Raw genomic sequence first — 9593 nt, 5'->3', positions numbered from 1 at the left:
TTCCTGCAAAGTATAGATTCTCACCTCTTGAAGAAGACGCCATCGCCACATCCCCCTCCTCTGAGCCTCTCTGAGGCGCCAGATCAGTCTCCTCCTCCTCCTCCTCCTCATCAAACTCGTCAGAGTCTGTAGTCAAAGTGAGAGTTTATAAAAATAAGATACATGATATGTGTTTTCAATATCAGATGATTTTTTGAAAATCGATTCATCTCACCATCGCTGGAATCCAGGTGGGCCTGACGAGGTGGTGGATGCCAGTCACCATCCCTCGTGTTGGATTCCACAGGATCCGATGAAGGATCGGATGAGGGGTCCTCGGAGTCAGTCTCCGGAAGATCTCTCTTCCTCACGGCACGGCAGAGGGCCTGCTCCAGCGTAAGCTGGCCAGCTCCGGGCCTAGGCCGTCTGCGCCTGGGCATACTGCTAAAGCTAATCTACACGCCTACACCTGGCTATAAACTAGCTAACAGACACACAGACAGAGACAACTACACACACACACACACACACACAGACAGACAGACAGACAGACACACCGACACCAACACCAACACCGACACTTATTTTTTTTGTTTTTTTTTGTTTTTTTTTTCACAAACACACTACTAACTAAGAGCTACGGTAATCTACTGCTAACGCTAACTAACACACGCGATCTCCCACACACACACACACACTGTGTGTGGTTTGTGTGTCTCAAGACACACAAACCACTCACCAAACACGCCAAACACTCAAATCTACTCACCACACAATCTCACAAACTGATCTAAATATAATCTATCGCTAATGACTATGCTAAATACTCGCTAAATACTCGCTATGCTATGGATATGCTCAAGAGGAAATAAACGGACCGAGAGGAAGGGAAGACAAGGAAGGAATGGCCGATTGTCGCGCTCTCAAGAAGAGAAAGGCAGCACCCTGACGCAGGAAGGGGGGGGGCAGCACTGCATCGCGTCAAGATTGCGCCGATTTACGCATCCGATTCTTGTAGGGATTCATGTTGAATACTTGCCCAAGGTCCTAAACGATCTAAAAATTGAATAACAGCAATTTCGAAAAAAAGACGCCATACGGCGTCTTTGGCACCCAAGCGAGATTAATAAAAAGACGCCGTACGGCGTCCTTGGCACCCAATGAGTTAAAGGCTGCAGTAAAGTGAAGTCATTTTCTGAGCTTACCAGACAGACTGTTCTAGCTGTTGTATTATTTGCCTTTAACATTATTCATTATATCATTATTCACTGATGATTTTTTTAAATCAAAAATCACATTGTGTAAATATATTTTGTAAGAGTCCATATCGCCCGGCCCAATTTAAAATAGAAAATCTAGCCCACTTTGTAGAAAATACCAAGACATATCATATTTCGCCATTCAGCCTAAAAATACTGAGATATGATTTTTGGTCCATATTGCCCAGCCCTACTAAGATCTTTGTTGTCGTTAGTGTTGGGGCTAGTAACATGTTTTAGTAATGACCATGTTAGTTTTTCAATTATTGTAATCTGTTAGTAGTTACATTACATAAAATATTTTTACTCACTGACTTTTTCATGTATACACGAGACTTTACAAAATGTTTGGTCATGGAAATTTGGTTTAAAGTCATGGAAAAGTCATGGAAATCCATTGGTCAAAATGTGTATGAACCCTGAAGGGTTAAATCCAGCATTTATGAGAGATTTCAAAAATATCGAGATATATATCATCTATCGCAATATAGAGGCCATATCGCCCAGCCCTAATCTGAAATCTCCTCTCCCAGCACCATGTGCCTGCAATGGAGTGTCCTGCAGAGGGGACAACAGTGGCTTAAGCGTGTTGGCGGTGAAGCAGTCAAGCACAATTTGTGCAGGGGATGTCAGGGGCGATAAGAGTGGGCGCACATTAGCCGTGTCCTTGGCTAATAGCGCATGCCACGCAGAAAACGGAGACATCCCCCCTTTGATCAGTGCAGACCATGCTGGAGGCACATCTGCGTTTGACTTGGTCTGCTCAGTCCTGACAGACCCCACCCTGCTGCACTCATTTGGCTTACACCAATGCTTTTCCTTTTTTCACAGCTGTGCTGCAGACATGCTCCTTCTGACGCTCCTTCGCTCGGACGTGTGGGGCGACAGGTGGCAGAGGGGCAAACAGGAAGTTGTCCGTCGGATGGTACACCCCCGTCCTGAACACTTTCTTTTGATTTCCTCTGTTCTCCTTCTCCTCCCGCCGTGCCTTGCGTCCTTTCCGCTCCTTCTCCTCGGCCGCCATCTCTTTCCGAGTCGCTGCTGTCGACGAGGCGCCGCACATGTCTGGGCTCTTGGCGTGGCTTTGATTTCCGTCGGCACGCCTGGGTGAGTCCCTCCACTTTGTCAGTAAGCGCCTTTATCTCTTCTTGTAGATGAGCGATCTCAGTGGCCAGCCGAGTGTCTGGACTTTGCAACTCAGAGGAGCGTTCGCTGGTACGAGCTGTGGTGTGGGAGTGACTCTGTGCGTCTTCTGGCAGCTTTGCATATTGGGCCTCAAAAAGAACCTTTTGCAGCTCCATAGCACAATCAGAAATGAAATCCAAAAGCAATCTGCTGCTTCTTATCTTCACTACACGAACAAAACGGCAGGTCCTGGGCAGGTGTTCTCTCCATCTTTCCTTTTCTTTCTCCTCCAGCGCTCTGAGCAATTGAAGCAAAGTCCGGTTAAATCTCTCTGCAGGATTTCCCTGGGGGTGGTAGGGGGTGGTACGTGACTGACCCACTCCACTCAGGTGTTGCAGGGTTTTGAAAAGTTAATCTTCGAATTCCCTCCCCTCGTCGTGATGTAATTTCCATGTGTAGCCGAATCGAGGAATGAAGTCATAAAAGAGTTTATCTGCAGCAGTCTTTCCGGACTTGTTCCTGGTAGCATAGGCTTGTGTAAACCTAGTAAAATGGTCTACTACCACCAGAATATACTCAAAGCCTCCCTTACTGGCTTCCAAGTGGAGGTAGTCGATGGACACAAGCTCTAGGGGCGAGCTGGTGGTAATGCTCTCCATGGGTGCTCTTATGTGTGAGGCTGCTTGATGCAGCGAAATTTTCTTGTGACATTTTCTTGTGACATAAGCCTCAACATCCTGTTTCATATATGGCCAATAAAACCGGTATCTCGCTAGGCCCAGGACCCTTTCGGTCCCCATATGACCCATGTCATCGTGGAGGTGTTTTAGCACCATGGTTCGGTACTGGTCAGGCAGGACAAGTTGATTGCTCTGGCTAGTTTTCCTGTACAGCAGACCATCTTTGAAGTGAAGCTTCCCCCACTGACGCAGAATTTTCCTTGTGAGACCACAAACTCCTCTTCTCATATCACCAGTCAGAGTGTTGGTAGTCTCTTTCAGTCTTATGATGTGACTGATGGTGGGGTCATCTCGCTGAGATTTCATGAGCTCATCACAGCTGATGGTTGGGAGCAGCCCTGGTGATGGTGAGGTGGGACTATTTTCCGACAGGTCCAGGGCAGCGACATCAGCCACGTCTCTTTGCTTAGCAGCTCTGCAGCCTCCCCATGCTGCCTGAATGGTGTCTCTCGGCAGCTCCTCCATGCATGATTCAACATAGCTGTCGATGTCTAATGGCAGCCTGGAGAGTGCGTCCACATTTCCTTTTCCTGGTCTGTATTTTATTTCAAACCGGAAGTCGGCAAGCTTGTCAACCCACTGATGACTGACGGCATTGAGCTTGAGCTTGGCGGTGCTCAGCACTAGGGCTGGGTATCGCCACTGACTTCCCGATACGATACGATTCCGATACACAAGGTCCCAAGTCGATACGATTTCCAATACGATTCAATATCGATATTTTAGTTACAATACCAGTTTTGCTTTGACAATGGAAGAGATTCTCAAAGAACTAATGCTGGAAATTGTACCCTCTAACCTGGTGCATTATTAAAAAATATGAATATTTACATTAAGAATTTACCATAAAGCAAGCAGTTACATCATGTAATTATTTTTTATTTAAACATGACCAACATAGTCATTCAATATCTTATCTTTCTTTACAGTTTTCTGTCTCTTTCTTTACAGTCTTCTGTGAGAAGCCAAACAAATCTAGATGTCCACTATCAGAATCAGAATCATTGAACAGCAGCATGTTGTAAACAGTGTTTCATAAAGTATAAATGCTTTGTAAATCAAATTAAATACAGCTCATGAACATTTCCAGTTCACAAACATTATAGTGCAAACAGATTTGAGGTTTGTACATCTGGCTCATGGTGCATGCACAATGCACATGTAGCCTACAGTATTTATGTTTTTGTTTAAACTACAAACCTAAACGTCAACTTGAAACAATGTTTTAACTACCACACACAGCCTATAGACGGTTTTAACTTCTAAATTGAACCCCCGCTCACTTCCTGTTGCAGTGTTTGCTATGGACATAAAAGAAAAAAAAACATTCAAGTGCAGGACTGACCATTCCGTGAAAACCGTCTATACAGCTGAGCAGCGAAAACAAAAGTAACGATGTCGAGTGAATATTTCTGCAGTTTGCTGTGGTGCTGTGGGGTTGCGCTCTGGTGAAAACCGTCTATAATATTATAGCCTATGTTTATATCAGAGGAGGTTTTTCCAGTGAGGCATAGGAGGATGGTCCTCCTCTATTAGATTGGGGATTTTATATTAAAAAATATATTTAAAAAATAAAAATTTTATTTTTATTTTTATATTTTTCATTTTTCATATTTTTTTTTATAATAAAATATAAATCAAATGTGTTTTTTCTTATGTGCAGACGCTCATTTTTTCATTCATTATATTCTTAAAATGCTTCAACAACAGTGACACTGATGAGTCACTCTGGCCCTGGTCCCAGCGTGGGGTAGGAGATTAAAAAAACATTCGCCCTGTGGGCGTTTATTTATTTGGTAATTTATCTAATGAAAAAATAAGATTGGTTGAAACACACTTGCAATTCACAGAGAACACGTGAGAGTGATGTGTTTTCCAACTAATCAGATTGAGCTGGAAGGGAGCACGCCCTTAGCCTGGTTAAACCAGGTGAAACCTAATTGGTTGTTGTTGGATAGATTGCTTTGATTGACATTGTATTGTCCAATGCTGAATACGTCTGAAAATCTTGTTGAATCTAGCTCCGTTGTCAGTAGGAACTAGGAAATGATGACCTCCACGTTGTGACAACCTGACAGATTAATAGATAGATTTACAGACAGTAGCACCTATACTTTCCCCTTTCCCTATGTTTTTTATTATCAAACAGTAAGTTAGCTCACAAGCCGTTGCATGAGCGCCCGAACACGATTTTCTGCAACGAGTTTAGAGAGACTGCAGCGGGTACACGGAAGCTCCCGAGGTAGCAAACACTGGGATACTGCTGCAACCTCATCGGCTGCACGGCGCACCGACTACAGACAGCTGTGACAGCATTGGATATGCAAGTAAGTCAATTAAGTTCGAGTTATCCGGGTCTTCTACTAAATTCGGCGTCCACCAAGCAGCGCTATTATATTGTTTTATGCTGAATAGCCCGCCATTTCCTAATACAATGGCGATCTTAAACTCGCACATTTTTTAACTGAATTTGGCAGCGCGGAACCAAACATGGAACGCAACGAAACATGCATGCAAAACATGCAATTTGCATGTTTCGTTCCGTTCCATGTTTCGTTCTGCGCTGCCAAATTCAATGGAATGAAACGAAACTTGTAACCTATGTTGGACATAGTGAAGTGTTTTTGATTGATTTGTTCATCCATCAAACCTTTTACTGACAGACTAACTGTAGCCTAAATATCTTACTTTATTTTGAGGTGCATTTGCTCAGCCAGAAATTATTCCCACTTCAACTTTCTCATGGGTGGGCCTAACGTTAAAATGCACCAGAGGACATCCATCTTATTTGTCCTCAATCTGCATTGAAAATGTGTGAAAATTCACCTTCTGGCAACAGTTGTAGACTAAGCTAGTGGTTTTCAAAGTGGGGGCCCCAGCAAAAAGGGGGGATTAATCTATTTTCACTATAATTCCATCCATAAGTAACACAATCACAGAATGTATGACTATTTTGGTCATGGGTTTCATATAATGTCTGTGATAAAACATGTAGCAAAACTCTTATCAGATGGGGGACCCTGGAACAAAATCTTATCTATATGGGGGTGCATGGTGTAATTTGTAGGGGTGCACCGATCACGTTTTTTGCCACCGATCACCGATTGCCGATCACCTATGAGAAATATCTGCCCAACCGATCATCGACCGATCACCGATTACCGATCACCGATATATATATATATATATATTTATTTATTTTGTAAGCAGCTATAGCAGTTTCCATTTTACATATAGGCCTACATTTCATCCATCAAATTGAAAGTGCAGCACATTTTCTTTTTTTTCTACATCAATATTTTATATTTTGTAGGCTAAAGGAAACCGCCAACATGATTTTACAGTACAGCGGTATAGGCTCTTTACAGCATTATGACAGGAATAGTAGGATTGTGTGTGGTCTGGAAAAAGGAGGCAATACAATATACAAACAGGTCAGTAACCAAGCTTGCTGTTATATAGGCCAATTATAGTGATAATTAACAACTAATAATATAGAAATGATAATTAGGTAAACTGTAAGTCAGTTACTCTTAAACACCAGTCTTGAACCATGACTAAAGCCAAAGAGCTCCCACTCATAGAACCGGGGTTATGCACAATAACCGTCATACATTGGGATCCGCATCGAACGAACATCAAAAGGACCCGCCCATCGAGGCCGAGTTACAGTGTTATAATTAGCAGCACTATGAGTGCGATCTACATAATGGTGACAGGGTTACATGACGGGAGAAACAACAGAATCACAAGCTACACACGAGCTAAACTCCATCTGAGTAGTGGCATTAATTAGCGCAACAGACAATCAAACCGCACTAAGTGCACGCCTAAACGAACGTTATTGCAATGATTGCAGGTAGATCGATCTAAAACCAAAAGGGAATGCAATACAGGAATATTAACATAATAATGACTTACTGGTTGGTCATATACGCACACATGGAAGAAAGGGATTAGAACATGTTCAACTGTCCAAAGAAAGGAAGAAAGTCCGTCTGAACGGAGCACACATCCACATACTCAGCAGCACACTTTTGCTTCCTTCAAAGTGCCCGCGGGAACATCAATGCTCGCTAGATGTGGAAATTGTCTGTGTGTGCGCGTGCACTACCCCGACTACCACCGTGTCAATCTGGGACTTTAATACACACGGACTTAACAGCATGCAAATGCCTCGGTAGGCGGGAGGACTGGAGGTAACTTCTCTCTGCTGAGTCTGCTCTAATCACCAGCTGATTTGTGTGATTCAAAGACGCAAGGGGTGTGTTGACAGTCTGGTGCGCTGTGTGGAGGTGAGTACACTGACGAAAGCAAAGCGTGTGCTTTGCAACACAATGATATAAACGTTAGAGCACAATATGAAAGTTAAACGATAGACATTGAAGACATGAAAATGGGCTGCCTCATGTTTCTCACGTGCAGCATGATCGGCTATGCAATCAGCGACAATAAAGAAATATCTGCAGCAGCAGATCACATATTTGAGGTCAAAATCGGCCGATACAGATTGCGTGCCGATCGATCGGTGCACCCCTAGTAATTTGTGTTAGTTTAGGGCTCCTTAACATGAGCAAGGAGATCCATGGTGGCAAGGTTAAACTTTGTGATTCATTACAGTCAATGAAAGTCAGTGATCTCTGTGATGCATTGCCTGAACTGTACAGACTTATGTCTCTCATTGCCACAATCAGTGTTACATCTGCTGGAGCTGAACGGAGTTTCTCTTGTCTGAAAAGACTGAAAACTTACACAAGGAACAGAATGGGACAGGAACGACTAAGGAGCTTGGCAATCCTTGCAATTGAGAGGAAGATTCTAAAATCTCTTAGACAGAATCCTCAGTGGTATGAAAAGACCATAGACATCTTTGCCGCACAGACAGACAGAAGAATGGACTTTACTTTCAAGTAAGATGGTTTTAACTTGACAACAAAAACATTCTAAATTGAACCCCAGCTCACTTCCTGTTGCAGTGTTTGCTATTGACAGAAAATAAATGTGTCTGAGCTTGTTTGTTTTGTATGTTGTTAAAACTGCAAATAAAATATATATAAAAAAAATAAAAGTGGAGTAATCCTAATGCTAATTTAAAATGAGATATTCCTTTAAATCTGTCTTCAAACTGCAAAAGAGTTCTCTTCCTAGCTGCTTGTGGGTGAGAGTATCAGCAGCAGAGCAGACGTCATATTTTCCCTGGGACCGCCTCAGGTGCCAGGTGCTGTTCCGTCCTCCTGTAGTCCTCTCACTGGGTGCTAATGCAATGCTCCCCACTGGGTGGAAAGCTAAGAGGCTTGACAGCATGGGAAACATGGCAAATACACACACACATGCGCGCGCACACGAGAAAAAAAAACCGCCAAAAAGGATGGCGGATAGCTTCCTCCCCTGTTTCCAAGCTCAGCAGCCACCACTGGTTTATATAAAATAAATAAAAATGTAAAATATCAATACTGGGATTTATGTATCGATACTTGTTCCTTCACATGAATATCGATTCAATATGATATATAGATTTTTTTAACGGCACGTAGAAGAGATCATCTCGAAATTTCTCACTTACGGCCCATTTTATTGCCAGAAATTCGAGTTTGCCCGAGTGAAGGTTGTAATTTCGCTCTGTAGGTGTCAAGGTACGGAACCCATAGGCGATTACCCTGAGCTTCCCCCCCTGCCATTGGTACAGCACAGCACCGAGCTCTTGTTCTGAGGCATCTGTGTGTAGCACAAAAGGGAGTGTGGTGGAATTTTGCTAAGCGCACAGGTCGTGAACAGTGAAATCGTTGCTCTCAAGGAAGTTGTGAGCAGGTCTTATCTCGGGAAGCAGAGGGCCGCCTCAGAGCAACAGGGTGGTCCCTGTGACTTCCTGAATGAGACTTGCGTGCCAGGAGGCCTATATAAGAGCTGTGAACTTACAATAAAGCAGACCAACTATCTATTCCAGGACTGTGTGACTGTCTCTTTCTTAGAGGGTTTCTGAGGGTATCTGAGGGTTTTTCTTAGATCGGTTTTTAACTTCCACAGGAGGTCGAAGTCGGGGTAAGGCAGCACTGGCAGATTGGACAAGATGTGAATGAGCTGATCCAGGGCTCTCTGATGCTCCTCAGTCCACTGGACCGGAGTCCTGGATGACAGCTGTGCCCCTTTTCCTTTCTTTTGCCTGGGCTGAGGCACCACAGTGACTGTGTTTTTCACCTGCAAGAGCTCATACATCGGCTTTGGGGATTCGGGAGAAGTCTTGGATGTATGTCCGATAATAGCTGAGGAATCCTGCTATTAAGTTATTAATTCGTTTATTTACAATAGAAACTTAGAAACACACAAGACAGAAAAGACACAAGAATGGCATATAAAAAAAACGTTATATTATGTACATTTATCTATTATTATTATTATGCAAAAAGTACTGACTTTTATTTTGACAACACGATGTAAATCTAACAAGAAAACTTTCATTAGTGCAAGGTTGGGTTTCCCTGAATCATCTTGC

Source organism: Poromitra crassiceps (assembly GCF_964638095.1).
Source record: "Poromitra crassiceps genome assembly, chromosome: 8".
Taxonomy (NCBI): domain Eukaryota; kingdom Metazoa; phylum Chordata; class Actinopteri; order Beryciformes; family Melamphaidae; genus Poromitra; species Poromitra crassiceps.
This window is presented reverse-complemented; position numbering follows the sequence as displayed.